The sequence below is a fragment of the Aquarana catesbeiana genome, linkage group LG09 (genome assembly GCF_042186555.1).
Source record: "Aquarana catesbeiana isolate 2022-GZ linkage group LG09, ASM4218655v1, whole genome shotgun sequence".
NCBI classification, from domain to species: domain Eukaryota; kingdom Metazoa; phylum Chordata; class Amphibia; order Anura; family Ranidae; genus Aquarana; species Aquarana catesbeiana.
In genome coordinates, this window is record NC_133332.1 from 143,837,682 (window position 1) to 143,864,925 (window position 27,244).

Genomic DNA, 27,244 nt, shown 5'->3' on the forward strand with positions numbered 1-27,244 from the left:
AAAGGGCCTCTGTCACACCAGCAAAAGATGAGCCTTTATCAGATTGTGACACACACTTATTCGTAGATGGTTCCAGATTTTGCACTGATGAGGGTCAGCCACACACAGGGTTTGCTGTAACCACTACAGACACCATTTTACATCAGGAAGCATTGATACCCCAGCTGTCAGCACAGGAAGCGGAGTTGTGTGCTGTAGTCAAAGCATGTCATCTTCTAGAGAATCAAAGGGGAAACGTTTACACTGACAGCAGATATGCATTTTGAATAGCTCACGATTTGGGGCCTATTTGGAAAGCACAGAACTTCCTGACTAGTGCAGGGAAGCCAGTGAGACATGCAAAACTCATAGAGAGGCTATTTGAGGCCTTTCAGAAACCAGAAGTTGCCATCTTGAAGGTAAAAGGACATGCATGGGGAAATGACATGACAGCCAGAGGAAATGCTATAGCGGACCAAGCAGCAAAGGATGCTGCCCTTGTGGCATTTGGAGTCACACCCACTGTAGGGGTCACCCAGGTAGTGGGGACAGATTGGCTGAATGTAACGCGGAGAAGAATGGTGTCAAATAAACAAAAGGAGGGAAATGACATGGCCATTCACTGTATTGTTCATTTACGCACAAGAGACTCCATTTTGTTCGCACTGTTGGAATGTGTTCTGTAACCTTAACCTAACACACAGACACATCTTCTGCTAGAAGCTCTCCCTGTCTCTACTCCCCCCCCCTTCCCCTCTCAAGGTTTTACTTTTGCAATTGTTCTATTCGCTAGCTTTTAATAATATATTTCTATTTGTTAGCTTTTAATAACATCTCACACCACCCCTTTCTTATCTATGTATAAAATAACATATCATAATAAATTTTGGCACTGAACGGACATTTTAAACACAGTGATTGCATCCTGTGAATCTGTTTCTGCAGCTGCAGTATTAACTTCTGTTTTTAGAGTCCAATCAGAAATAATTCCATGTTAGTTTTATTGTTAACCATCATTTGCTTAGCAGGTATGCCATTCAGCTGCAGCACTGATTTATATATCTATAACAGCGTTTCCTCCAACGATACGTAAATCATCAACTCCAGCACTGTAGGAGGTGATTTCACCACCACAATTAAAAAAAAATGGTGCATGTATGCCCATCATTAGAAGTGAATGGATGAAGGGTGGTATTGTAATGGTGGGCATACCCACCGATCAATTTCTTTTTTTTTCGTTCAGCCTACAGGCTGCATGAAAAAAAGAACATTACAATGTATGCCCAACAAGGACCAGCGACCTACTGGTATCGAGGGCAGTAATTTTAGCAGTAGACCTGCTCTGTAAATTTAAAATGGTAAACTGTAAAGGCTTTTAAAAATGTATGTAGTTTGTCACCGCTGCACGTTTGTGAGCAATTTTAAGGCATGTCGTGTTTGGTATCCATGTATTTGGCATAAGATCATCTTTTTTATTTCATCAAACATTTGGGCAATATAGTGTGTTTTAGTGTATTTAAATTTTAAGTGTGGTTTTTCCCAAAAAAATGCGTTTGAAAAATCGCTGCGCAAATACTGCATAAAAAAAAATGCAACACCCACCATTTTAATCTGTAGGGCCTTTGCTTTAACATCACCTGTTAAATCCTCTCTAAAGTATGATCCGAAAATGTGAATAAGGCCTTATGGTGGCATTGTACTGATGTGGCAGTGATCAGAGACAATAGCTAGCTTCTCTGACATGCAGAGATATCAGAGCAGCCAGCCATTGTAGATGATCACTGCCACAGCACTACAATGTCACAATAGTGACACTGCACTTGATCTGGTGACAGTGGGCTCAGTTCACTAAAAAAATATCCAATGAGATAATTGAATCACATTTTTTTCCATTTATCTCATGAGATGCTGAAAATATCAATTCACTATCACCTTATGAGTTATTAAACTCACAAACCAAAAACACAAGTTAACAAAAACATATAAACCTGTGTTAATGCCAATTCACTAAAGGAAATAAATAAATAAATAAATAAATAAATAAATAAATAAATAAATAAATAATCAAGTTAAATAAGTAGTGTCCAGACATGAGGTATTTAAGCAATGTAAAAATATAAAAGCCAAATTTAGAGTATTTTCTACCTTTTTGGATCAGTTTCTCAACATTAATGCATAGAAACCTAACTACGGAAAAACACAGAATCATTGGGGCTAAATTCTTTAAAGTATAACTAAAGGAAAAACTTTTTTTTTAGTTTTGGATAGAGTAATAGATTAAACCCCCTGTCAGGTTTTAATCTTGTCTGTGTCCCCATAAGGGAGACTCACCCTCTGTATTTATCCTGTTTACCATTATCATTGAAAGTGAAAGAAAATCACAAATTTTGTGTTGTTCTCAGAAAAGTAATAGAGGGGAAATCTTCCAATGGGGGCACTAGTTCTGGTAACCTGGGGATTCTTTTAATTTGTAGGAATTTCCTCTCACTTCCTGTTTTGGCTATGTGACAGCAGTGAAGGTAAATCTCCCCAATGGCAAAGTTGTCTTTTTTATTGGTGGAAGAAGAGAATTTATATACAGTATCTCACAAAAGTGAGTACACCCCTCAAATTTTTGTAAATATTTTATTATATCTTTTCATGTGATAACACTGAAGAAATTACACTTTGCTACAATGTAAAGTAGTGAGTGTACAGCTTGTATAACAGTGTAAATTTGCTGTCCCCTCAAAACAACTCAACACACAGCCATTAATGTCTAAATCGCTGGCAACAAAAGTGAGTACACCCCAAGTGAAAATGTCCAAATTTGGCCCAAAGTGTCAATATCTTGTGTGGCCACCATTATTTTCCAGCACTGCCTTAACCCTCTTGGGCATGGAGTTCACCAGAGCTTCACAGGCTGCCACTGCCAAGGGAGACTCACCCTCTGTATTTGTCCTGTTTACCATTATCATTGAAAGTGAAAGAAAATTACAAATTTTGTATTGTTCCCAGAAAAGTAATAGAGGGGAAATCTTCCAATGGGGGCACTAGTTCTGGTAACCTGGGGATTCTTTTAATTTGTAGGAATTTCCTCTCACTTCCTGTTTTGGCTATGTGACAGCAGTGAAGGTAAATCTCCCCAATGGCAAAGTTGTCTTTTTTATTGGTGGAAGAAGAGAATTTATAAACAGTATCTCACAAAAGTGAGTACACCCCTCAAATTTTTGTAAATATTTTATTATATCTTTTCACGTGACAACACTGAAGAAATTACACTTTGCTACAATGTAAAGTAGTGAGTGTACAGCTTGTATAACAGTGTAAAATTGCTGTCCCCTCAAAACAACTCAACATACAGCCATTAATGTCTAAACAGCTGGCAACAAAAGTGAGTACACCCCAAGTGAAAATGTCCAAATTTGGCCCAAAGTGTCAATATCTTGTGTGGCCACCATTATTTTCCAGCACTGCCTTAACCCTCTTGGGCATGGTGTTCACCAGAGCTTCACAGGCTGCCACTGGAGTCCTCTTCCACTCCTCCCTGACAACATCACAGAGCTGATGGATGTTAGAGACCTTGAGCTCCTCCACCTTCCGTTTGAGGATGCCCCACAGATGCTCAATAGGGTTTAGATCTGGAGACATGCTTGGCCAGTCCATCGCCTTAACCCTCAGCTTCTTTAGCAAAGCAGTGGTTGTCTTGGAGGTATGTTTGGGGTCGTTATCATGTTGGAATACTGCCCTGTGGCCAGTCTCCGAAGGGAGGGGATCATGCTCTGCTTCAGTATGTCACAGTACATGTTGGCATTCATGGTTCCCTCAGTGAAGTGTAGCTCCCCAGTGCTGGCAGCACTCATGTAGCCCCAGACCATGACACTCCCACCACCATGCTTGACTGTAGGCAAGACACATTGGGCTTTGTACTTCTCACCTGGTTGCCGCCACACTTGCTTGACACCATCTGAACCAAATAAGTTTATCTTGGTCTCATCAGATCACAGGACATGGTTCCAGTAATCCGTGTCCTTAGTCTGCTTGTCTTCAGCAAACTGTTTGCAGGCTTTCTTGTGCATCACCTTTAGAAGAGGCTTCCTTCTGAGAGGACAGCCATGCAGACCTATTTGATGCAGTGTGCGGCGTATGATCTGAGCCTTGACAAGCTGACCCCCCACCCCTTCAACCTCTGCAGCAATGCTGGCAGCACTCATATATCTATTTCCCAAAGACAACCTCTGGATATGACACTGAGCATGTGCACTACACTTCTTTGGTGGACCATGGCAATGTCTGTTCTGAGTTGAACCTGTCCTGTTAAACCGCTGTATTGTCTTGGCCACCGTGCTGCAGCTCAGTTTCAGGGTCTTAGCAATATTCTTATAGCTTAGGCCATCTTTATGTAGCGCAACAATTATTTCAGATCCTCAGAGAGTTCTTTGCCATGAGGTGTCATGTTTAAATTTCAGTGACCAGTATGAGAGAGTGAGAATGATAACACCAAATTTAACACATCTGTTCCCCATTCACACCTGAGATCTTGTAACACTAACGAGTCACATGACACCAGGGAGGGAAAATGGCTAATTGGGCCCAATTTGGACATTTTCACTTAGGGGTGTACTCACGTTTGTTGCCAGCAGTTTAGACATTAATGGCTGTGTGTTGAGTTATTTTGAGGGGACAGCAAATTTACACTGTTATACAAGCTGTACACTCACTACTTTACATTGTAGCAAACTGTCATTTCTTCAGTGTTGTCACATGAAAAGATATAATAAAATATTTACAAAAATGTGAGGGGTGTACTCACTTTTGTGAGATACTGTATGTGTGTGTTTTTTATACTGTTTTCATTCAATATTTGACATTTATAAAGATATTTTGTATTTACTGAATTGAACTGTTTTTGATGCACCACTTGTGTCCTGTGAAAGTATCTTCCCTTTGACTGGTATTACCTTTGCATATGCTGCAGGGACCGCACTGATTTAGTGAGTTGGCATATTTCTACGGTTTAGCCCTTTTACTGGCAGAGCCGTTTTTGCAATTTTTGCACACATGTTTAAAAAAATCATTTTTGGACAGAAGATGACAAAAAACCCACAAATACTATATATTTTCTGAAAGCAGATACCCTGGAGAATAAAATAGTTGTAGTTCCAATTTTCTATGTCACATGATATTACCGCAAAGGTCTAAGAAATGCAAAAGTTCAGTAAAAAACACACTAACATGAATTGTAGGGCAAAAAACCATGAAAGACGAGACTGCACCGAGTAAATAGATACCCAACATGCCAAACCTTAAATTCTTGTGCGCCTGTGAAATGGCATCTGTTGTGGAAATGTTATATTAATGTGTTGTCATAAGTCTCCCAGTGTCTGATCAACCACAGCCCGCTCTAAAGAGCTGACTGCGGCAGATCGACGCTGGCTGAGACCTGTTAGGTAGTGGAAAACTTCCTGGTGTTTGGAGAGAGGTGTTTGCGGAAAGAGGGCATGTCCGCCAGCAAAAGGGCCCCTGTGCAATGCACAGAACGATCGTCTGGTGGGGATGCGTTCGCTCTGCAAAGACATTATCGGTTTAGAGGTGTTTTGCTCTTGTCACCCCTAGTATGCCTGATCAACATGTTTGGGGTGCCATGACGTATACCTGCAGATAATCTCCCATGCACAAGGAACTTTAGTCATCGTCATTTAGTATATTGTATCATGTCCTGTAGTCATTGGTTGTTTTGTGTTCTGTTGTTAAATCCTTATATGGTCACTCACATCCTGTGAGGTCATATCCTGTGAGGCTGAGGTCATACCCTGTGAAGGAAGCGATTGGCTGTTGGGGCCAGGGCTTCCTGTTTGTGATTTCTTTTGTGGTCTTTTGAATAAAGGAGGCAGACTGGGAGCTGTAAGGGCAGTCTTGCTGAGATGAGAATGTAAGAAGGATGTGTTTTGTCTATTTGTGAGCATGAGACACACACACACACACACACACCAGAGGATGAGCTACACCAGAGGAGAGACATATGATCAAAAGGTGAGATGGTATTATATCATTAGACGAAATTGTTATTATGATTAGAAACAGGAGATTTGGCTGTGTGCTTTGCGTACAACCAAATTTCATTAACAGAATGGCGAGCCAGGTACTTTATGGAGCAGACAGAACCCCTGTCTACATCGGTAAGAAAAGGAGGGAGAATGAATCCCAGTCTAGGACATTTCTTTCCGATGTGTTGGGGAGCCTTTGCTCTGCAAAAGAACAAATTTTTCGTCTTTTGAAATAACGCTGGAAGTTTGATCGTATGTCTGGTGTGTGCCTGTGTGTGTGTGTGTGTGTGCCTGCTTGCGTGTGTGTGTGCCTGCGTGTGTGATTTGTATCTTGAATCTTTGTGTAAGGAGACTGTGTGTGTGCGTGTGTGTGACTGATGCTGTGTAACAAGTTTACAATGCATATGAGAAATAGAAATGTATGAATTGATATTATTTGCAGCCTGCAATGTGTGTGTGGCTAAGTAGTTTTGTAAGTAGCTGAACCTGTTTGTAAAGATGAGTTTAGTGAAGGGACAGGCATTGTTGTTTTTGTATTGAAAGGGTCTACGCCCTGGGGGAAGGGAACTATAATGTTCTGAACAGACATGCAAGCATTCACTGTCTGTATCACTTGTTCCTGTGAAAGATAATGTGATCTGAGTTTGAGGGTATGTTACAGTTGTGTAATTGTGGGTTATGTGGCTTGGTTGTTTCATTGGATAGCATGTGTTCCTAAGTTGTGTTTTTTTTGTAACTTTAACACTTTTAAATGTTTGTCTAAGCATTCATTTAGTATCTCAAATGTGTAAGTTTTTGGGGAGACATTTTTGGTTTTGGTAGGAAAATGGTTTTTGTCTGCTACTTCCTTTTGTTCTCTACCATGTGACTATGGTCGGCCATCTTCTTTTCCTTTGTGTGTGAACTTTACTTGATTTGTTGTAGCCGTATTAGTGCAATTGTGACAGAGAAAATTGAGTACTGTCCGTGATACTTTTTTTATTTGCACTAACATACAATTTTCCAGGACAAGCTTTCGGGGTATGTCCCCTTCTTCAAGGTCCAAGCAGTACTGATTCACAAATTTTTAAGCAGAATGTTAAAGAAGAAAGAAAAAAAAAAAGGGAAAACCAAACACATACAAATCAATGGTAATAAAAATAGCAGCAGAGTTAGTGAGATAAGACAGAGGGAGAGCTGGGGGGAATGTGGGGGGGGGGAATACTAATCACAGAGCGGTCGTAAAACTTTAGCATAATGTGTAAAGTTTTACGACCGCTCTGTGATTAGTATTCCCCCCCCCCTACATTCCCCCCTAGCTCTCCCTCTGTCTTATCTTGTCCTGAAAAGCTTGTCCTGAAAAATTGTATGTTAGTGCAAATAAAAAAAAGTATCACGGACAGTACTCAATTTTCTCTGTGTGAACTTTGAAATGTTTATCCATCTTGGTCAGTTTTGGCAGGAAAATGCACCATTTTGTTGGGGTCTGGCCTTTGTTGTGGTCACCATGTGCATCGGCGGCCATTTTGAAGACCTGTGAGACTTCCTATAGGGGAGCTGCTACATTGTGTATTCCTTTGTGTGTGCAAAGCCATGTGCTTTAAGCTACAATCTGGCTTCTAGGCACCATTTTGTGAATTCTATTTTTGTACTGTTTACATACTTTTTAAGGAAACTATTGCGTTTTCTGTATTGAATATTGGTGTTAAGTTGAAATGCCTGTCGCATATCCAAGTGCCCATGCATTGTTGGGACATCACAATAGGAGCTGTTTACACCCTGTGGGGGTCTCAGGTTTCTAGGTAATAGTATGGGGGAGTTCTAACTCTCAGAGTCAAATAGAATGTATTGTTTAAGAAATCCTGGTTTGTCTTGTCATTTGTTAATGTCGGCCATTTTTCTGTAGTCCTGGTTTCATTCACCATTTTGCTGTGGACCGATGTTCGATTGCTGCAACTGCCTTTTTGTTTCTGCTGATTTTAGTCTCCAGCGAAATATCTCTGGTTTTGTACTGAATTCCATTTCCAGTAGAATCAATTAGGTTTTTATTCCAGTTGTTTTAAAGAAGTTTATGTTTCTAGTGAAGATTTCTAATGTCTTGATAGAAAAAATATGAAGCTATTCAAGGCTTCCCCTCCCCCTCCCTCTTCCTACTCAGATGTGCAACAGGAAGTTGGTGGGTGGGGCTTGGGGTCTTTTGACTTGTGTTTGGAAGGACAAAATTATTTTTATTTTTAAATTAAATTAAGGTTTATACTGTAATACAGTTTTGGGTAGAGAGCAAACAGGAGGCATCCAAGTTATTGTTGTAATATCGAGGCACAGAGAGAAGCCATAATATTGTTTTGAATAGTGGAGGATTTCATGGTGCTTTGTAGTTTGTCTGACAACACATTTATAGGGCTGCCGATAACCGGTTGTAGAGCATGTAAATGTGAGGATTAGTACGCTAGCACACCGGGAGGCCGTGTAAAATAATCGGATCGGGTGCCAGTACTGTAAAAATAGTCACTAAGCAGTACTGATCCAAAAACTAGTGCAAGGGTGCCCTGGACGCAGGGACCATCATAAGCGATTCGAGTCGTCATGAGTAATGTGCCGTCCATGCGTTGGAGGAAAAAAATGAGGCCCTACACCAGTCAGACAGCTGCACTTCACATGAGATCTGTGTCTGGGGCTCCGGACATGAGACCCCTGAAAGATTGGCAGATATGGTCGGAGGGTACAGTAAGGTGTATTCCTTTGGAAGGTACTTTTGATGTCTGGAGGTACGAGACCCCAGAATAAAAATACCTTGGAAGTAGTTCAACTGCGGCTTCAGAAATCTGTAATGTTGAGTAAGTTGATGGATGCGTAGTACACATTTGTGTGATTAAAAATACACAGGCCTGTTTTTGAACTTTGTGTGGCTGGTCCATGCAAAGATTTTGAAATGCTCTCGTGCCTTTCAAATTGTATTCTTTTTCTATCGCTAAAAGAGTGAAGGCAGCATTCCATCTGGTCGTTTTTATTTTTTTATTTTTTTGTTTTTGGGAACTATGAAATATCTCCCCCACATTTGTATCTAAATGTTTGTCTTTGCTTCAATGTTTGTATGTGGTAACGAGATGTTTGAACCTCCCGTGACAGCCCTCTTGCGTGTCGTGGCTGTTGTATTTTAGGAAAAAAAAAAAAACGTGAAAGTAAGATTTACAGAGGGTTTAGTTATTGTCGATTTTGTGGAATGTCAGTGACAATTTACCAATGTACATGAATATTGTATTGTTTACCATTCTTTGAAGGATAGAGTAATAACTTTTGTTTATAAGTATCTTTTCAGGTCCAAAGAGTTTCTGGAAGTGTGTGTACAGGTGTATAAGAAGGTAAAAGTATCATAGGCTATTTCGCTGATTTATTCTGCACCATTCTAAACCCTGCATGTCTTCCTCCAGTTTGTAATGAGGAGGAAGAAAAGGGGGGGGGTGAGAGTGGTGAGAATGACACATTTTCAAACCAACAATACTAACCGCTCTAATTCTAACCAAGTTTGTGCCAAGACTGTCTTTCTTTGATAGAATTTGAATCAGCAAGCAGCAGTCTGGTGAAGGAGGCTCCCATCCCAGATGCTAAGAACCTTTTTGTCACTGGTTTCAGGTATTACACCCCAGATGGTAAACCACGCACAGGTTATGCAGTGACCACAGTCCCGATGTCTGGGTTATTGTCATATGAGGTTTGTTTGAAGGTCAACCAAAAACAGAATTGTACTTTCCTCATTAGTTGTCACATACATTCTCAGCTGATGGGGTGGGTGCAATCACTGTAACATGAACTTCAAAAGGTCCACCACAGGGTTCACAAGTCCATCCTGGACCCTGACACAATAACCAGTTTACATTCTTTCCAACCAGGTGACTGGATCATTGTAAAGAAGCTTGAGGGATGAGACCACGCCAGCCACTGCAAGAAGCTGATCAACCACAAAGAGTAGAGGAGTATCTTTGTTCATTTATATTTTTTTGTTTAATAAATTTTGGCATCAAACTTTAGTACCCTATATTTTCTATAGGCAATGCTTCAAAAGCCCCCTATAGGTATCAGTTTAGTGTTATGGAGGAGGTCTTGTGTTAGAATTATTGCTCTCACTCCAGCATACATGGCGATATGTAACATGTGTATCGTGATCAAAGTTTTCACGCATCGGTGATCCAATGCATGCGTTTACATTCGTGCATGTGTATATGTGGGGGGGGGGGGGGGGCTCAAAATATTTTGGTGGGGATTTTGCTTGGGTGTAACTTTTTTGCAGTTTTTTTACTTAACTTTTTTTTCAAAAAGTCCCCTTTGTGATTTTTTTTTTTGGTGGCAGGTTCTCTTTATTGAGATATGCAGGGTCTACATGACTGCCCTGTGCTCCACTAAATGTTTTGCAATGCAGATCGCATTGCAAAAACAGAAAATTGTTTCATACCTACCATAATTTTCTTTTCCTATCAATGGCAGCATACCTGTGACAAGCTCCGCCTTGGCTCCTACCTCAGGACCAATGAATATTATAAAAGAAAAGGATTATAGCACTCCCAGCATTCTATGAGATATAGCATACAGAGGGTGGGATTGTAAGCTGCCATGGATAGGCACCAGGAAAAGAAAATTACGGTAAATATGAAACAATTTTCTGTTTTCCTGGTACCTTCATGGCTGTGACAAATAACTAGCTGAAATGGGTGTGAGGATGCATAGTAAAAGATTTATTTGGAAAATAATTTAAAATAGGCAAATGCCAGCCTGATAGCCTGTCTGCCAGATGAGAAAGCTGCCGGGTCTACTCTGTAACGTCTCATAAACGCATGTTGGGATGGCCATGATGCTACCCTTTAGATCATTTTGATGGATACATCTGCTCTGGCCGTCCAAGAAGCAGAAAACAACCCGGTGGCATACAGCCCAACTGAAGAGGGGATTCCAGTCCCCTATCCCTTTACACCTTCTTAACCAACTGGATTATCCATGATACTAGAGCAGGGCTCCCCAGCTGCCACAGAACCACATGTCCCATGAGGTATTGTAAAGCTCTGATATTCACAGACATGACTAGGCATGATGAATACTGCAGTTCCGGAATGGCCGGAGGGCCCCAGATGATGCCTCTTTGCCCCTGTCTTTTTTTTTTTGGAGTATTACAAATAGGTTAGATGATAGTCTGAAGGGAGTTGTGGCTTGAAGATATTGTCTTAGTACCAAAGTAATATAGTCTTCGTGAAGAAAGTAAAAATTGGATCTGAAAAGATTGGCAGAGCCCAAGGCTTGGAGATAGTAGAGGAAGAGGAGAACTTAAGGATGAATCCATGTACCATTCTAAGTTCCACTCTATCCGAGCACAAAAAATAATACTATTGTCTTCTGATCCCAGAGTCTGAAGTTCTGATGCTCCCCAGCCTGATGCCATCGCCACAAAGAAAAATAGTTTCCAAGTGAGGTTCCACAAGGATGCTGAATCAGATGGGGCAAAAGGCTGTTTGGATAAGGGCTCAAGAGTGATAGAGAGAGATCCCAAGTGGTAAAGATTTGTTTTAATGGGTGGGCTTATCATATTGACTGTCTTGAAGAGTTTGATTATTAACCACTTCAGCCCCGGAAGGATTTACACCCTTCATGACCAGAGCACTTTTTACAATTTTGCACTGCGTCGCTTTAACTGCTAATTGCGCGGTCAAGCAATACTGTACCCAAATGAAATTTGCGTCCTTTTTTCCCACAAATAGAGCTTTCTTTTGATGATATTTGATCACCTCTGCGGTTTTTATTTTTTGCGATATAAACGGAAAAAGACCGAAAATTTTGAAAAAAAATGATATTTTCTACTTTTTGTTATAAAAAAATCCAATAAACTCAATTTTAGTCATACATTTAGGCCAAAATGTATTCGGCCACATGTCTTTGGTAAAAAAATGTCAATAAGCGTATATTTATTGGTTTGCGCAAAAGTTATAGCGTCTACAAACTAGGGTACATTTTCTGGAATTTACACAGCTTTTAGTTTATGACTACCTATCTCATTTCTTGAGGTGCTAAAATGGCAGGGCAGTACAACCCCCCCAAATGACCCCATTTTGGAAAGTAGACACCCCAAGAAAATTGCTGAGAGGCATGTTGAGCCCATTGAATATTACATTTTTTTTTAGTGATTGAATAATGATAAAAAAAAAATACAAAACGTTGTCACTAAATGATATATTGCTCACACATGCCATGGTTATATGTGGAATTGCACCCCAAAATACATTTAGCTGCTTCTCCTGAGTATGGGGATACTATATGTGTGGGACTTTTTGGGAGCCTAGCCACGTACGGGACCCTGAAAACCAAGCACCGCCTTCAGCGTTTTAAAGGGCGTGAATTTTTGATTTTACTCTTCACTGCCTATCACCGTTTCGGAGGCCATAAAAAGATAAGATGGCACAAAACCCCCCAAATGACCTCATTTTGGAAAGTAGACACCCCAAGCTATTTGCTGAGAGGCATGTTGAGTCAATGGAATATTTTATATTTTGCCACAAGTTGTGGGAATGTGACAAACTTTTTTTTTTGCACAAAGTTGTCGCTAAATGATATATTGCTCAAACATGCCATGGGCATATGCGGAATTACATCCCAAAATACATTCTGCTGCTTCTCCTGAGTACGGAGATACCACATGTGTGGGACTTTTTGGGAGCCTAGCTGCATACAGGGCCCCGAAAATCAATCACCGCCTTCAGGATTTCTAAGGGAGTAAATATTTTATTTTAATCCTCACTACCTATCACAGTTTTAAAGGCCATAAAATGCCAAGATGGCACAAACTCCTCCAAATGACCCCATTTTGGAAAGTAGAAACCCCAAGCTATTTGCTGAGAGGCATGGTGAGTATTTTGCAGCTCTCATTTGTTTTTGAAAATGAAGAAAGACATTTTTTTTTCTTTTTTCAATTTTCAAAACTTTGTGACAAAAAGTAAATAGCTTGGGGTGTCTACTTTCCAAAATGGGGTCATTTGGGGGGGGGGTTGTGCCATCTGGGCATTCCATGGCCTCCGAAACTGTGATAGGCAGTGAAGAGTGAAATAAAAAATTTATACCCTTAGAAAGCCTGAAGGCGGTGCTTGGTTTTCGGGGTCCCGTACGTGGCTAGGCTCCCAAAAAGTCTCACACGTGTGGTATCCCCGTACTCAGGAGAAGCAACAGAATGTATTTTGGGGTGTAATTTCACATATTCCCATGGCATGTTTGAGCAATATATCATTTAGTAACAACTGTGTGCAAAAAATAAATAAATTGTCTTTTTCCCGCAACTTGTGTCACAATATAAAATATTCCATGGACTCAACATGCCTCTCAGCAAATAGCTTGGGCTGTCTGCTTTCCAAAATGGGGTCATTTGGGGGGGGGGGGTTTGAACTGTCCTGGCATTTTATGCACAACATTTAGAAGCTTATGTCACACATCACCCACTCTTCTAACCATTTGAAGACAAAGCCCTTTCTGACACTTTTTGTTTACATGAAATTTTTTTTTTTTTTTGCAAGAAAATTACTTTGAACCCCCCAAACATTATATGTTTTTTTAAAGCAAAGGTCCTACAGATTAAAATGGTGGGTGTTTCATTTTTTTTCACACAGTATTTGCACAGCGATTTTTCAAACGCATTTTTTGGGGAAAAAACACACTTTGATGAAATAAAAAAGATGATATTAGGCCGAGTACATGGATACCAAACATGATATGCTTTAAAATTGCACACAAACATGCAGTGGTGACAAACTACATACATTTTTAAAAGCCTTGACAGGTTACCACTTTGGATTTACAGAGGAGGTCTACTGTTAAAATTACTGCACTCGATCTGACCTTCGCGGTGATACCTCACATGCATGGTGCAATTGCTGTTTACATTTGACCCCAGACCAACGCTTGCGTTCGCCTTTGCGGGAGAGCAGGGGGGGACGGGGGTGCTTTTTTTTTCTTTTTTTTTTTTGCTTTTTTATCTTATTTTTAAACTGTTCCTTTCATTTTTTTTCTTTTATCATTTTTATTGTTATCTCAGGGAATGTAAATATCCCTTATGATAGCAATAGGTAGTGACAGTTTAGAGGCTAATTAGCCGCTAGAATTGCTTTTACAAGAAAGCCAATCACTGGCTGAAAAGAATGATACCAAGATGATACCTAAACCTGCAGGCATCATTCTGGTATAACCACTCAAAGTCCAGCAACATACCAGTACGTTGCTGGTCCTTGTTGGACACATATTGTAAACCTTTTTTTCATGCAGCCTGTGGGTTGAATGAAAAAAAGAGATTGATCAGTGGGTATGCCCACCATTAGAATACCTCCCTTCATCCACCCACTTCTAATGATGGGCACCGTTTATATATGCCAAAGCATGGGGGCATCCGCCTCAAAAGGTAGGAGCAAATTGCTCCTCCGCCCCTGCTGCCCCCATGCTTCGGCATATATGCTCTTTTTTTTTAACTGTGGTGGTGAAATCACCTCCAACAGCGCTGGAGTCACGGCTTTATGTATCGTGGGAGCAAACGCTGTTGCTGTCAAGATAAATAAATCCGCTCTGCAGCTGAATGGCGTACCTGAAAACAGAAGAATGGTTAACAATAAAACACAGTAAACAGTAAAGTATAAAAAATTGCATATAAAAAGAAACAAGTGCAGCGCTAAAATCCCAAACCACAACTAAAATTGTAAATGGATCAAACAAAGAAAGAAAGAAAAATTTTGTTAGTACCAGTGACTAACAGGCAACTGTAAGTGATTGTGAGTCAACAAAAAAAAAACAAAAAAAAAAAACTGTGGGAAATATACAAATATCCGTGGTGAACTGTGATATGCTCCACAGAGGATAGTAAGTAAAACCACAAATATATCTGTGACTATGAAAAACCTGTGACTATTTGTGAATCAACATAATATAAACCAGTGGACTGTATACAAAAGTCTGTGATGCAATGTACTATGCTCTGCGACCAGAGTCCATAAATAAACATGAAAGGAGTCTTCTCAAAAGAGGGAGAGCTGGAACACAGGATGTTGACTGAAGACTGGATTATAGGACAATCACAGGGAATACTTCATAGACATCTAAAATGGTGGCAATGCGGGAAGCTGGAACTCCCTACGCGTTTCGACTGAAAAGCCTTCAACTTGCCCCAGTTGAATAGCTTTTCAGTCGAAATGCGTAGGGCGTTCCAGCTTCCCACGTTGCCACCATTTTTAATTATTTGTGATCACTTTTACCTGTAAAGGTTTTTTATTCAATAAATTCCTTTTAATTTTTGACCTACGCCATGTGGAGCCTTTTTCCTCTTTTTTCTCCATGACTTCATCCACTATTGGTTCCCTTTGACCATTTTGGCCCCGGAATCGGAGAATATGTGAGTGTGCCGTTTATCCCCTCCTGCAACAACTCTGCCTGTCGGTGATCGTGACCCAAGGGATTACACCTGGGAGGATTCCACGGGAGGTCTCCTCCATAAGCTCTGATAGACGTACTGCTATAAGGCAGATATGTCCTACAAGATCCGGTAAGGGTACCTACTTTAGATGTCTATGAAGTATTCCCTGTGATTGTCCTATAATCCAGTCTTCAGTCAACATCCTGTGTTCCAGCTCTCCCTCTTTTGAGAAGACTCCTTTCATGTTTATTTATGGACTCTGGTCGCAGAGCATAGTACATTGCATCACAGACTTTTGTATACAGTCCACTGGTTTATATTATGTTGATTCACAAATAGTCACAGGTTTTTCATAGTCACAGATATATTTGTGGTTTTACTTACTATCCTCTGTGAAGCATATCACAGTTCACTACGGATATTTGTATATTTCCTACAGTTTTTTTTTTTTTTTGTTGACTCACAATCACTTACAGTTGCCTGTTAGTCACTGGTACTAACAAAATTTTTCTTTCTTTCTTTGTTTGATCCATTCACAATTTTAGTTGTGGTTTGGGATTTTAGCGCTGCACTTGTTTCTTTATATTTGGTCTGACTTGGTTTGTTTGTGTGTCAGCTGCTATACATTACTTGACAAATAATTTTTGGGAATCAGCGCAGCATTCTCCCTTGATCACTAAAAAAATTGCATACCTGAAAAGCAAACCAATAAAACATTGCAGAATAGAATACAGTAAAAAAGAGCAGAACAATAGAGAGAGAATAGAGAGAGAACAATAAAACAACAACTATTTTTTTTTTATTTTATTTTATATATTTTTTTGTGTTTTTTTTTTTTTTACTTTTTTTTTTACACTTTTTTTTGTAACTGTAACTTTTGTAACTGTAACTGGTTCCAGGTTCGGGTCTCTCAAAATGCAATGACATCTTGGGAGACCCTGTGAAAGTGTGCCTAGTCTGTGCAGTGCTGTACCCTACGCTAATACTCAACTAGTGTATGGTAGCGTTCAAAACATTCACCAATGCAAAGACCAGGATTGTCAGGACAGGAGGGACAATAATAACGGGTGTCATGGCTATATCCGCGCTTGCTGCAGACACAACATCTTTTTTGGGGGGTTCGTTGGGTAGGTGTACTCGGAAGGACATGCCTCTCATGCAGCCGGCTTACTGTGTTTGGTTGGGGAAGGTGAGGTGGAGCACCGTCTGGAAACAGAAGGGCTCTGACGATCTCTTCCTGGAATTTAAGGAAGGATCCAGTCCATCCTGAAGCTCTGTATAGCACATGAGCAGTCAGCAAAGCCAATTGAAATAAATAAACAGACACTTTCTTGTACCAGTGTCTGGCCTTATGTGCAACTAGGTACGGCACCAACAACTGGCCATTGAGGTCCACCGCTCCCATATTTTAGTTATATTCGTGGACACAAAGGGGTTTCTCCACAACACCAGTCGCCATAGTAATTTAGACCGTCATGTCTCCATGAAGGGAGGTAAGAACGAAAACATTACACAATCTTATTATCCCTCCACGTCATAGCGAGCAAGTTATTACACTTGAAGCAGGCTCTCTCCCCCAGCCTATGGAAAGCCCCAGTGATCAGGTCGCACGGTGCCACATGCTCCAATCTGCTGATCAAACAAGTGACTAAAAATTGGCACGCTCGTTTATTAATTGTCCACATACAAGTGGTACCTCTTTCAGAATAAGGGTGACACCAAGTCCCACACAATCCTGCCAGCACTTCCTATGTAGTCAGGGCAGTTTGTCGGCTCTACGTGGCTATCTTTTCTCTCGTAAACCATAAAACTACATGTATAGCCTGTGGCCCTGTCACAGAGCTTATACATCTTGACCCCCTATCTGGCACGCTTGCTGGGAAGGTACTGTTTGAATGACAAGCGGCCAGAAAACGTAATCAGGGACTCATCAATGCAGACAACTTGATGGGGAGTAAACAAGTCTGCAAAATGTTGGTTGAAGTGGTTTACAAGGGGCGAATTTTGTAGAGCCAATTGTATCCAGGGTCTCCACGAGGACGACAGAGTTCATTGTCATTGAAGTGCATGAACCGCAAGATCTGCTCGTATCGTGCCCTGGTCATGGAAGCAAAGAACAAGGGCATATGGTGAATTGGGTCAGTGGACCAATATGACCGCAACTCACTCTTTTTAGTTATGCCCATGTTGAGGGAAAGGCCCAAAAAGAGCTTAAATTCGGAAACTGTAATTTGTCTCCAATCTCTGGCAAGGGAGGACTGGGGAATAGTGGTGATGTGTTGACCAGCGTACAAATTGCTTTGGTCCACAATAGATCTATAGAGAAAAACAGCGAATAAAAATCAAGTGATGTAAAATCAACTGTTTCCACCTGAATGCCGGGTTGACCAGTGAATGGGGGAAGTACGGGTGCTGCAGAAGTGGTGGGTTCCCAATTAGGATTGGCGAATGCAGCAGGAAGGGCACTATGGGCACGATGGGCCTGTGTTCGTCTTCTTGGTGGCAGCAGGACACTACTTGTGCTTGCCACCTTACCAGCTTGAACTACACTTATGGGACTCGCCACGTCACCATGTGATACTGCAGTGCTGGATTTACTAGGACCAGGGTGTACTAGGCCACTGGTGCTTGCCAGTTCACCAGAAGGAATAGCGGCACTAGTACTACTCTGCTCCATACGAGGGACCTGCGGTTCTTGCACATCAACGACAGAAGAAGAAGTTCAGGGTCTGGTACGCCTGACCTTGGCATGGGCCACAACTCCATCATCAGAGCTATCTGTGATGGAGCCGCTGTCATCTACAGGATCGTATTCTGAGCCTGAATCTGACAGATAAGTGACTTCCTCTTCACTATCTGTCATGCTCAGAAACGTGTAGGCCTCTTTACTAGTGTAACTTCGATTTGCCATTTTGGGCTCTAAATTTAGTGGTACACTAGTCAGACTCACAGGTAAAAAAGCTCCTGACTGTTAGTGACTGTATCAAAACGCTACCAAAAAAACTGTTAGCGATCTCAGGGATCAGGCCTGACTCTGCGAATGCTGCAGTTATGTGTATTTAGTGTTTTGTAAGTGACAGTGATCGATCGATACTGCACTTGGGTGGGCTGAGCTGGGCTGGGCGGAGGGGCAAAAAGCAGGTGCTAGCAGGTATCTGGGCTGATCCCACTAACACTGCGTTTTTGGGAACCCTAAACTGCTGGGGACGCTATTATAGATCTGATCAGATCAGATATTGACCCGTTCAGATACTATACCACTAAGGGAGGTGTATGCTGCATGCGTGGGTGTTAGCGGTACTGGCACTAACCTGACACTGCCTGGGGCAACGCAGACCCTATCTGACCCTAAAACCTAACTTGTATCACCCGCCGGGGGATCAGGGGGTTAAACTTTTATTAGGTAATAAACGGCGGGTGCCCTGACACTATAAAAAATAAACTAACTAACAAGTGTCGCCCGTAACAGTTATACGGTGATCACTAGTGAAAGGGTTAACTCGGGGGCAATCAGGGGATTAAAACCCTTACTAGGTAGTGTATGGGGGTACTTGATGCTATAAAACGCTGGCGGTGAACCTAAATACTTACCTCCCTAACTCCCTAATACTAACTCAATGATCCCTTAGTGACACTGGCGACAGGGGGTGATCACGGAGTTAAACCTTTATTAGGGGGGGTTAGGGGGGTACCCTAGACCTAAAGGGGCCTACCACTAACTGCCCTACCACTTATAACGGTCACAAATTACACCAATGCAGTAATTCGTAAAAAAAAAAAGAAAAAAAACTGCTATTGGGGTCACTGTGACAGGGGATGCAGGGGGGATGATCAGGGGGTGATCGGGGGTGAAGAGTGTGCCTAGAGTGTTCTACTGTAAGTGTAGTGTTGGTGCACTTACTTGGATGCCTTCTCTCCTTGGTGCCGGAACGAAAAGACCGACACGAGGAGAGATGACATCACTTCCTCTGCCGCTGTTTACATTACAGCAGCAGAGGAAGATTCTCATTCATTGGGAGTGATCACGAGGGGTGGCCATGAATGAATGGCCTCCCCCTTAGCACGGATCACTCCCCTAATGATGCCGACCGCCTTGGGCACTGGGGGGGCATGATTTCCCCCCCCCCCGCCCGTGGCAGGCAAATCACGTATCAGAATCTAAACCAATTCTTCTCATTGATCAACACTTTTCACCCATCTATCAAACTAAAAATGGACTATTCGAACACACATGTCAACTTCCTGGACACTACAGTATACATCAGGGATGACAAGCTTCCCACGTCGATATACAGAAAACTGACTGACCAAAGCAGCTATCTTCATAGTTACAGTTTTCACCCCCAACACACTAAACGGGCCATCATACACAGCCGGGCCATCAGATACCACCGAATTTGTTCAGACCCAGAAGACAGAGATAAACATCTCAGAACACTGGCAGACTCCTTCCATAAGAAAGGTTACAAAGATAAAACCATCAACAACAGCATAAACACAGCCTTGAAAACCCGAAGAGAAAATCTCCTCCAATACACAGAGAAAAAAACAAATAACCGAGTACCTCTAGTCACCACATACAATCCAGCACTTGAAGGGATCAAAAAGATAATTAAAGATTTACAACCCATTATAACAGAGGATGAAACTCTGAAAGGAATATTCCAACAATCCCCATTATTGGCTTTCAGACAACCACCCAACCTCAGACACAAACTAATCAGCAGGAAACTTCACTCTGATTAAGTCACAAATAATGGAACCTGCAATAAAAAGCGCTGCAAACTATGCAACCAGATCAATCTATCCAAAAGTGTTATGCCGCATACACACGGTCGGACTTTCTAGAAAGCTAGGTCCGACGTACTTGCCGCCAGACTTCCGGCGGACTACCGCCGGACTTTCTGAACGGCCGGACTTGCCTACACACGGCCGGACTTTCCGGAATCCGGTCTTCCCGACGGACTTCCGCCGGACTTTCAGAATGAACGGACTTTCCCACACACAGACAAGTCCGTTCATTTTGAACGTGACTTGGGTACGACGGGACTAGAAAAGGAATTCAATCTCGCCGCTTTTTTTGGCGAGATTGAAACCTTGCGAGCTCCGTCGCAGGCCCTTAGGTCTGGTATGGAACTTTAAGGGGAACCCCCTACGCCGAAAAACCGGCGTGGGGGTCCCCCCAAAATCCATACCAGACCCCGATCCGAGCACGCAGCCCGGCCGGTCAGGAAAGGGGGTGGGGACGAACGAGCGCCCCCCCCCTCCTGAACCGTACCAGGCCGCATGCCCTCAACATGGGGGGGTGCTTTGGGGGAGGGGGCGCCTTGCGGTGCCCCCCCACCACAAAGCACCTTGTCCCCATGTTGATGAGGACAAGGGCCTCTTCCCGACAACCCTGGCCGTTGGTTGTCGGGGTCTGCGGGCGGGGGGCTTATCGGAATCCGGGAGCCCCCTATAATAAGAGGGCCCCCAGATCCCGGCCCCCCCACCCTATGTGAATGAGTATGGGGTACATGGTACCCCTACCCATTCACCTAGGTAAAAAGTGTCAATAATAAAACACAACACAGGTTTTTAAAATAATTTATTAAACAGCTCCGGGGGGGGTCTTCTTCCGTCTTCGGGGGTCCCTCTGGTTCATCTTCTCCCGGCGTCCGGTTGGTTCTTCTCCGCTCTCCGGCCTCTTCTCCCGGTGTCCCAGGTCTTCGGCCGGCCCCTCCGCTGTCTTCAGGTAGCTCTATTGCCAGCGGAGGTCCGGACTTCTTGGCTTCTTGGCTTCTTGTGTTCTCTTCTCTTCTCTTCCCCCAGATGTTGACACGACGCTCTCTCCGGCTGGACTGGTCTCTGAGGGCTGCGTTGTGACTTATATAGGCGGAGACCCCGCCCCCATATGATGTCACAGTCCCTGGGCATGCTGGGACTGTGACGTTTTAGGGGGCGTGGTTGACCATATATACCTATATAAGTCACAACGCAGCCCTCAGAGACCAGTCCAGCCGGAGAGAGCGTCGTGTCAACATCTGGGGGAAGAGAAGAGAAGAGAACACAAGAAGCCAAGAAGCCAAGAAGTCCGGACCTCCGCTGGCAATAGAGCTACCTGAAGACAGCGGAGGGGCCGGCCGAAGACCTGGGACACCGGGAGAAGAGGCCGGAGAGCGGAGAAGAACCAACCGGACGCCGGGAGAAGATGAACCAGAGGGACCCCCGAAGACGGAAGAAGACCCCCCCCCGGAGCTGTTTAATAAATTATTTTAAAAACCTGTGTTGTGTTTTATTATTGACACTTTTTACCTAGGTGAATGGGTAGGGGTACCATGTACCCCATACTCATTCACATAGGGTGGGGGGGCCGGGATCTGGGGGCCCTCTTATTATAGGGGGCTCCCGGATTCTGATAAGCCCCCCGCCCGCAGACCCCGACAACCAACGGCCAGGGTTGTCGGGAAGAGGCCCTTGTCCTCATCAACATGGGGACAAGGTGCTTTGTGGTGGGGGGGCACCGCAAGGCACCCCCTCCCCCAAAGCACCCCCCCATGTTGAGGGCATGCGGCCTGGTACGGTTCAGGAGGGGGGGCGCTCGTTCGTCCCCACCCCCTTTCCTGACCGGCCAGGCTGCGTGCTCGGATCGGGGTCTGGTATGGATTTTGGAGGGACCCCCACGCCGGTTTTTCGGCGTAGGGGGTTCTCCTTAAAGTTCCATACCAGACCTAAGGGCCTGGGATGCCCCCCGCGCTCGCCGCAATGGGAAAATTAGTTTTTCCTATTGCAGCGAGCGCGAGATGCAGTAACCTGCTCCTCCGTCGTATCTGGTCCTTCGGACTAGCATACAGACGAACGGGCTTTCCGTCAGGAACTGAGTCCGGCGGAGGTACGACGTAAAGATTTGAAGCAGGCTTCAAATCTAAAGTACGTCGGATTTCCGCCCGAAACGGTCCGTCGGAAGTCCGATGGAGACCACACACAGTCGGATTGTCCGCCGGACTTGGTCCGGCGGCGTCCGTCGGACTTTTGCAGGTGAAAAGTCCGACCGTGTGTACGCGGCATTACACACACAAATGGGACCTTCAGTATCATGGGATCTTACAACTGTACCTCCAGTAATGTTGTGTACCTCATCCAATGAAAAAGGTGCAGCAAAGGATCTTATGTTGGTGAAACAGGACAGAAGTTGCAAGCGAGGATGAATTTGCACAGACATACCATCAAAGAACATAAAGAAGACAGTTTATGCACACCTGTGGGACATATTTATCACAACCAGACCACACTATAGAAGACCTCAATGTTTTAGTTCTTAAAGGGAATTTCATAACTATCCAGGAAAGGAAAACATTTGAACTAAGAATGATACTTCTTTTTGACACGAAAAATAACGGCCTGAATTTAGATATTGGTTTCCTTACACATTATGCTAAAGTTTTAGGAATCCCTCTGTGACCAGTATCCCCCCCCCCCTCCATTCTATAGCTCTCCCTCTGTCTTATCTCACTAACTCTGCTGCTATCTTTATTACCACTGATTTGTATGTGTTTGTTTTTCTCTCCCTTTTTTTTTTTCCTTTAACATTCTGCTTAAAAATTTGTGAATCAGTACTGCTTGGACCTTGAAGAAGGTGACATACCCCGAAAGCTTGTCCTGAAAAATTGTATGTTAGTGCAAATAAAAAAAGTATCACGGACAGTACTCAATTTTCTCTGTCACAATTGCACTACGGCTACAATCAAATCTCGAGCCAGAAGAAAGGGTATCAGAGGAATATTTACCGGAGGCTGGACACTAAGAAATATAGCCCTAGGGAATCATGGTTCTCCCTGCAAATATGGCAGGACTGTTATCACAGTTTATTGTTGATATTGCAAGTCTCGAGAGAATTTTCGAGGTAGGAGGCCGGAGAAGACCTAAATTAGATTGCATTCCCTATGACTTGACAGGGCATCTATTGCTTCTGCACAAGGGTGAGGTAGATGTGAAATAAACCTCTGCAGCTTGGTATTGCTTGCTGTAACAAAAGGACGCAGTTCAGGAAAGGTCCACTGGCCCACAATCCAACTGAATAACTTTGATTGTAGGGACCATTTGTTTGGATCCAGGAATCCTTAGGATAGGTGATTGGCATCTGTGTTTAAGTGGGCTGAAAGATAGACTACTCTTAGGTCCTTCAGATTCCCCTCTGCACAAATAAGGATGGGTTCCACTTCCCTTAGTAAGGAACTGTTGTTGGTTACACCTTGGTGATGTATGTATGATATTGCAGCTCTATTGTCTATCCGAATCAGAACTGATTTGTCCTTGATCTGAGAGAGCAAATGCTGATAAGCCGCCTGAATTTCCAGGATATTTGCGATGATGTCTGCCGCATTGAGCACCAATCTCTCTTGAACCAACATCTGGTTGCAATATGCCTCCTAGTCTATTGCATTGGCATCTGTGGTAACTGTGGTCCAGAAGACATGCCTTAATGGACGTGGCTTTACAGGCGTATCCCTCTTTGTCCACTAGTGCAGACCCCTGTGCATCAAACTTGTTTGATATATGGACTGGGATAGACGGTTTGCTCGATTGTTTCAGGAATTCTAGCTAAAAGGTGCCTGAGGTATCCATGTGTCCATGGGACCCTCTGGATACAAAAAGACAAAAATCCCTATTAAGTTGAGTTAGCTTGAGGCTGTTATGTAGGACCATGTCTTCACTGTCCTTACTTTATGAATGATCGCCCACACTTTCTGAGATGGCAGGGACACCGTCCCTTCTGCGGTGTTGAATAAGGCGCCTAAACTGGAGAAAAAATGACTAATTTGATGATTTACCATCCAACTGTATCTTGATAATGTAGGCCACAGTATCCACCTGTGTTCCACTAGCTGGGCTGGATCTTTTGATAAAAGGAGGATATTGTCTGGTTAGTGATAAGAACTGAGACCCAGTTCTCATAAAGAAGCTTGGATAGTGATTTGAGCCCTCGTGAGGGCTCTGAGAAAAGTGCAGGGGCCTGAAGGAGAGACTCTGGAATTGTAGATGGGCCTGATCAAACGAAAATCTCAGATTCTTCTGTAACCTTTGTAGTATGGGTGTGTGCAAGTAAGCATCCCTGAATCCCTGGGTACATCTAAGTCTGCAGTCCTGGTGAATCAAGTCTGACTTTCTTCCTGTGACGTGGGAAATGGCTTTCTGTAACCTTTCTGCAAAGAGTGATTTACCATCAAAAAAAGGGTATTTGTACTGATTTTGTTTTGACACAGTGTCAGCTGCCCGTAGTTCTGACTGCAATACCCATATGGCTATCACAAGTAGTGACATTGAGCTTGTGAAGTAACGAATTGTATGCATCGCCGTCTCACCAGTGAAGTCTGCTGAGAGCCATAGTTCATCCAAAGCCTTGACTATATTTTCCCTAGGAACATTTCGATGAATCACTGTTTCCATGTTTTTGGTCCATGCCCACAGAGCTTTGGATACAAATAAGGCAATTGCTGACCTACAGGCATTTACCATTACCATTTGGTAAGCTCCTTTAAGTTGGGGTATATTCATCTGTCTAAAGGATCTTCAATTGAGGCTGAATTATCAATTGGTGAGATTAAATTCTTTGTTATACGAACCACTACGGCGTCTACCTCCGGCAGACTGTCTGGCATGGCAGAATCTTTTTCTGACCGTGGATAAAGTTTTCCTAGTCAATTGAGAGGAAAAAACATATTTTTTACATTTTTTTCCTTTCTTCTTCAACAATGTCTCTGATATCATCCATCAGAGAAAGCCTATGTTTCCACTATTGCGACCTGAAAGTTGCATGATTTTGCCACAATTTTGATGCGACTTGAAATAATGCCTGTGTATTCTTGAGGTCTATGGACCCCAAATCGCATCAAAGTGGGACCAAAGCAGTGCAGAGACTACTCTAAAGTCACTGAAACTTGAAATCGCACAGATAAACAGTACTCATTTCGGTATGACTTGTCAAGAGACTTTGCAGTCCCAAGTCACATGACAAGTCGCACTAGTGAAAACCGAGGCGAAAGAAGGAAACCTGCTTCTTTCAAAATTGTATTTTTATTGGGTTATCAAGTAACAGATTATAAAAAAAATTATAACATAATGTTCATTACACTATTAATAAAAGCGTAATACAAACAAACATAATAAAAAAAAGAAAAGCAGTGGAGAAAATAAAAGATATAAGTGAATAATGTTAACAGATACTGTACACAAGTGTGAGTTGCATCTCTTCCCCTTGACATACAAACAGCAACAATGTAGAAATAATAAAGTATTATTATCAATAATTAATAATCATTAATAAGTCGTGATGTGTGGTATGGAAGTCCCGTATTCTGAGAGGTCCCATGGTTCCCATACTTTATTAAATTGGGGGATGCAGTCATGCACTGAAGCCGTCAGAAACTCCATCGTCCAAATCTCAGCTATCAAGTGCAGAAATCTGGACCATGAAGGGGGAGTATTGGATAACCAGGACAGCGGGATAAGCCTCTTGGCGGCAAGCAAAATATAGCATATTAGTTGATTAGTCTTTTTAGAAACACATAAGGAAGGGAGGCCCAAGAGACAATTTAAAGGATCCAGTGGAAGGGACACCCCGGCCACCCTTTGTATAATTAAATGCACATCACGCCAAAAGGGTGGGATCAGGGAGCATTGCCAGAAGATATGAAATAGAGAGCCTATGCTGGTCCCGCACCGCCAACAGCGCGATGAAATTGAGGGATCATACTTATGAATTACATCAGGGGTTCTATACCAAAAGATGAGAATCTTAATGGAAATCTCCCTCTGAGTCACACATTTGGAAGATTTGAAAATAGAGGACCAGATCCTATCCCACATCTGTATTGTGATGGGGCGACCCACTAGATGGGACCACCTGCTCATATAAAGATGCGTGGTTTCTGTGATAGGAATCGACTCATGGAGGACACAGTAAATACATGAAATTAAATGTGGTTGGTGAGGGCCCTGTGCACATAGGTATTCAAAGGCAGTTGGCTTTACTAGGGTTAGGGTTGGAGATTTGGAGTGGAAGAAGTGTCTAACCTGTAGGTAGAAGTGGAAAAGGTGTGGTGGTATGTCAAATTTCTCACCTAAAGTATGGAAAGCATGTAGTCTCCTTTTTATGGAATAAGCCAGGTGTCGGAGTTGAAAGAGAGGTACATTAAGCCATGGGAGGATCCTGCCCAGGGACATACTGTCTGGAATGAGTGGGTTGAATAATACATTCATGAGAGGAGAGCAGGGGGATATAAGGGAATAGCGTTTGAGACACTGACGCCAAATGGATAGAGTAAATGTCATTGGACCAGAGCACTGATGTCTATAGATGGGATCCTGGGGGGGGCGCCCCAAATCAAGGAGCACGGGTGAACCGGATAGAGTACCCCTTTTTCAATGGTGGCCCATTGATTCAGTGTGTGTGTAAAGAAGTCCAAGAAGTAGCGGCCTTTAAGTGTGTGGTGTGATAATATTTAGTAATGTCCGGGGCTCCTAAAGTCCCCCTGGATCTAAGAGAAAACACCACTGTGCTCGCTATGCGGTGGGCCCTACCATTCCATATAAATTTTAGAAAGTTCCTGTGAAGTGCTTTCAGTTGTGAGGCAGGTAAGGCAACTGGCAACGTTTCGAAGTGGTAAAGCAGTTTGGGTAAAATAGACATTTTTAAAACATTAATCCGGCCTAAAAGAGACAGGGGATATTTGGACCAGTTTGACAGAGATCTATTAATGTCCAGTATCAAAGGAGGGAAATTAGTATTATAAAGGGAGGCGTAGGAAGGAGTAAGTAGGACCCCCAAATATTTGAGAGAGGTGTTACACCTCTTATA